Source organism: Loxodonta africana, chromosome 3 (assembly GCF_030014295.1).
Source record: "Loxodonta africana isolate mLoxAfr1 chromosome 3, mLoxAfr1.hap2, whole genome shotgun sequence".
Lineage (NCBI taxonomy): Eukaryota > Metazoa > Chordata > Mammalia > Proboscidea > Elephantidae > Loxodonta > Loxodonta africana.
The window spans coordinates 67148291-67153330 of NC_087344.1; the positions used below are offsets into that span (position 1 = coordinate 67148291).

Below are 5040 nucleotides of genomic sequence, written 5' to 3' on the forward strand. Positions count from 1 at the left end.
GTTTCTTTTATTACCTCTTCTATCTCTTCTCTTATTTTGGGTCTGTTCAGATTTTCTATCTCAGTTTGTGTTAGTTTAGGTACGTAGTGTGTTTCTGGAAATCTGTCAACTTCCTCTAGGTTCTCAAATTTGTTGGAGTTCATAGTACTCTATTATCATCCTTTTTATTTCAGTTGGGTCTGTTGTAATGTCCCAATCTCATTTCTTATTTGGGTTGTTTGCTTCCTCTCCTGTTTTTATTTTTCAGTTTGACCAGTGGTTTGTTGATCTTTTCAAAGAACCAATTTTTGGTCTTGTCGATTCTCTCTGTTGTTTTTCTGTTCTCTATTTCATTTATTTCTGCTCTAATCTTTATTATTTCCTTTCTTCTGGTAGCTGTGGGCTTCTTTTGCTGTTCTCTTTCTATTTGTTCTAGTTGTACGGCTAATGTTTTGATTTTGGCCCATTTCTATTTTTTGATGTGTGTGTTTATTTCTGTAAATTGACCTCTGAGCACTGTCTTCGCTGTGTCCCAAAGGTTTTGGTATGATGTGCTTTCAGTCACATTTGATTCTAGGAATGTTTTGATTCCACCTTGATTTCTTCTATTACCCAGTTGTTTTTAAGCAGGGTGTTATTCAGTTTCCATGCATTTGATTTTTTTCCTTGCTCTTCCTGCTATTGGAGGTGATCTCTGAGCCAAGACCTGCCTAAGGATAAGAAGCAGCCATGCCTAGATCTGAGGGCCAAGCACTGCATGCAGAAGGAACACCAAGTGCAAAGGCCCTAAATGGAAATGAATTTGATCCTGTCAAGGGCCAGAAAGGAGGTTCCTGAGGCTGGGGGGCAGGAATGAAGGGGAGACAGTGATAGGAGGTGAGGGGAGGAGGACACAAACCTAAATGTGAAGGGCCTTTGTCAGCCCTGTGAGGAATATAAAACCTTCCAGGGGTTCGCAGCCATCTCGGCCTCTTCCCTAGCTCTGGGCAGGGTCAAGTCCTATGCCTATAAATCCCAAGAGGTCATTATCTCTGCCTTGGCCAAAGCACCCACTGCATGGACCACCTTCAACTTCCCATTGGCCCTGGACCCTGAAGACCTTCCAGTTTCCACGGGGCGGAGGACCAGAGGGTGGACTGGGACAGAGAATCTAGGACCAAGAGAAGCCCTTCCAGCTGATGGGCTGCTAGGAGGAGGTTCTGGCCCCTGAGTCAGAGGCCCTGAGCATTGGCTCAGTGGTGGTAAAAGGTACTTTGAGTGGGGTCATTAAGATCCCCAAGCCTTGATCACCTGGCCCTGAGCCAAACTGCCCCATTGGCCCCACCCTCAGCTTGCTGGCCTGACCTCTCCCCACCCCCTAGTGACAGGAGAGTCCCCTCTGAGGGCCCTAATTAGTGCCTCCTCTCCTGGATTCCAGGGCTTTGTCCCTGTCCCCAGTCAGAGGAACAGCTCCTTCCAGGGACCAGGAGTTGATCCCACCCCTCTCACTTTCCCAGATCCTGGAGGTTCAGCTTAGGCCAGTGCAACCACCGCTACCAGTACCTCAGGTCCTGCCATGGTGAATTTTCACCCATGGGTGTCTTTGCCCATGCTGTTCATTCTACTTGGAATGCCTTTTTAACTTCTGTTTACAGTGAAAATTCCTCCTGCCTTATTCTTTAAGAGGTCCCTGGGTGACACAAATAATTTGTGCTCAATTACTAACCTCAAGGTTGCAGTTGTGAGCCAGGGACAGATTGATTACCCAGTAAGCAGGGAAAGTACGGCCTTACTTGTAAGTATTTACTAACCTGTAGTGAACAGCTGGTAATCCATCTGACAGGGATCCTGAATTTGAAAGGAGGCTTTGTTTCTGTAGGTAGGTGTTGTGGAGTTGGGAGAGAGACAGATGCCAGCCATACCTAGAAGCAGAAGCTTGGACGAGGTGAAAAAATGTGAAATTGTACACTACAGATTAGTAAGTAAGCACAAGTAAGCCCGTGTTTACCTTGCTTATTGGGTAATCCGCCCCTGGTTTGAACCTACCCAGCGGCACCACAAAAGACAGTCCTGGCAGTATGCTTCCGTAAAGATTAGAGCTAAGAACAGTTCTACTCTGTAATACGTGGGTCACCACTAGTCAAGATCAACTCGACAGCAGTGAGTTTGGTTTTTATTCTTCAAGGTATGACTTAGGTGTCATTTCTTACATTCATTCATTCTTTTATTTCATTTCATTAATATTCGCATTCATTCATTGAATGTACATTCATTTCATTCATACAGTTCCTCTCTCCTTCCTTCCTTCCTTCCTTGCCTCTTTCCTTTCTTCCTTCTGTTTTTGCCAGGCACTGGGGCACCAGAAGAGGCAGGACAGATTCTGAGGTCAAGGAGTTTATTGTCCTGGATGAGCGGCAGAAGGTAAACAAGGAGGACTTACATGACACGCTTTGCAGGGCCCAGGGCAAAATGAAAATGTGGGCCCTTTGCTCATAAATTATTAAGAATTTCGAAACAGTGACAACGGAGCTTTAAACCAAGTATGGGGCAGTGTGCGACTGCACACATCACACACCAATGAAGCTGGTGCTGTAAACAAGTCATTCCATCACAGAGAGGTGGAGAGTGAGCCCAGAAGTCACTGGGGAGAAGGTGACGTGCACAATTGCCAGGCCATTAGGAGAGAGGTCAGATGGCTTCTTCTGGAAACTGCAAGCTGTCCAGACAATGGTGAGAAGGGGCCAGAGGAACGACTGGCATCAACCATGCAGGTCTTTATTCCATGGGTGATAGGGACCATCCATAGTTTAAAACAAGCAAGTGATCATATTTGTCTTTTAAAAAGATTATTCTGATAGCAAATAAGAAATAATAAACACCAGTAAACATATGAAAAAATGTTCAACCTCACTGAAAAAACAAAACCAGTTGCTGTTGATTAAGACTCATGGTGACCCCATGTATGTCACAGTAGAACTATTGTTCTGTAGAGTTTTCAGTGGCTAATTTTTTTGGAAGTAGATCACCAGGTCTTCATTCTGAGGCTCTTCTGAGTGGATTCAGACCTCCAACCTTTCAGTTAACAGCTGAGCCTGTTAACCATTTCTTGTAGAGATTAGTCCCAGGGATTCCTTCAACTTTACTTAAAAAAAAAACCTTCAGCTTTACTAAAAAAAAAAAAATAGTAACCGAAAATTAATAGAAAAACAGTCAAAACAGCTTTCCAATCCACCATCTGTTGTGGAACTTCTCTGCCAAAATGCAGATTTTTGTAAAAACCCTAATAGGGAAGACCATCACTCTCGAGGATGAAACCTTGGCTACAATAGAAAATATATAAAGGCCAAGATCCAGGAAAAGGAAGGAATTCCTCCTGATCAGGAGGAACCTTTGCCAGCAAGTGACTGAAAGATGGATGTAAGTTGTCTGACAGCAATATTCAGAAGGAGCCCACTCTTCATCTTGTGTTGAGACTTTGTAGTGGTGCAAAGAAAAGAAAGAAGTCTTACACTACTCCCAAGGAAAATAAGCATAAAAGGAAGAAGGTTAAACTGGGTGTCCTAAAATACTATAAGGTGGATGAGAATGGCAAAATTAGCTGCCTTCGTTGGGAGTGCCCTTCACGTGAATGTGGCTATGGCTAGTCTCTTTGATAGACATTGTCACTGTGGCGAGTGTTGTCTGACCTATTGCTTCAACAATCCAGAAGACAAGTAATTATGTGTGGGTTAGTAAAAGACATGAGCTAAAAACAATACAAGAAACAGAATACTATGGCGCAAACAAAAAAAGTAATGTGGCAAAAATGGTGAAAAGGAAACTCTCTCCACTATGGTGGGCTTATAAATTGGTACAGCTTTCTGGTGGTGCTGTGCTTGAAAAGCCCTGAAAATGAGCATCCTAACATATTTTGGGAAGGATATTTAAGAAACTGGTTCCCAGGTCTGCTTCTGGGGAGCGGGGTGGCTGAGAGCAGGGAAGGGAGGAAGCTTTACTTTTCATTGCACACCATTTGGGACTTCATACCATGTGCATAGGTAACCTTTGCAAAAAATTTTAAATGCATATTCTTTTACCAGGAGCCCTGGTGGCACAGTGGTTAAAATAATTGACTGCTGACTGAAAGGTCGGCAGTTCGAAACCACCAGCAGCTCTGCGGGAGAACGATGTGGTAGTCTGCTTCCGAAAAGATTTACAGCCTTGGAAACACCATGGGGTTGCTGTGAGTTGGAATCAACTGGACAGCAGTGGGTATTCTTTAACTAGATAACCCCATACCTATGAGCTATTCCTAAACCAACCAAAAAACCAAACCTATTGTCATCAAATAGATTCTCACTTATAGCAACCCTATAGGACAGAAATCCATAGAACTTCCAAGACTATAACCTTTATGGAAGCAGACTGCCTCATCTTTATCCTGCAGAGTGGCTGGGGGTTCGAATGGCCAACCTTTTGGTTAGCATGTGAGTGCTTAACCGCTGTGCCACCAGGGCCCCTTGAGTTATTTCTAGAGTTGCAGAGTCTATACAAGGTTGGTTAAAAAAAACTTTTTATGAGGTTGGTTACCACTGCATTATTTACATTTATTTACATTATTGAAATATTGGAAATGGCTTTAATTTACACACATCAAGCTCATACTGCACCCTTGTCCAGAGGTACTGAGAGGGGTGTTGGGGTGCTCTGAGTCATGTGCCAATATGGTGTACATTCACAGGGAGTTAATTTTATTTGTTGATAAATTAAAACCAAATTTTTATATTAAGACAAACATGGCACTTCATACCATTAAACCAAAAAACAGCAACAAAACAAACTTATTGCCGTCAAAGTGATTTTGACTCATGGCGACCCCACCTGTTACAGAGTAGAACTGTTCCCTAGAGTTTTCTTGGCTGTAATCTCTATGGAAGCAGATCGCCAGGCCTTTCTTCCATGGAGCTGCTCGGTAAGTTCGAACTGCCAACCTTTAAGTTAGCAGCCAATCACAAACCACTTGTACCACCCAGGAGCTTTCATACCACTAAAAAAGGTATGGCTAAAATAAAAAAGGTAGACAATAACAAGTGTTGGTAAAGG

At 43.3% G+C, this 5040-nt stretch overlaps 1 pseudogene; it reads left to right on the top strand.

Moving 5' to 3' along the window:
* The first annotated feature begins 3049 nt into the window (after positions 1–3049).
* Positions 3050–5040, top strand: LOC100663434 (ubiquitin-ribosomal protein eS31 fusion protein-like; annotated as a pseudogene).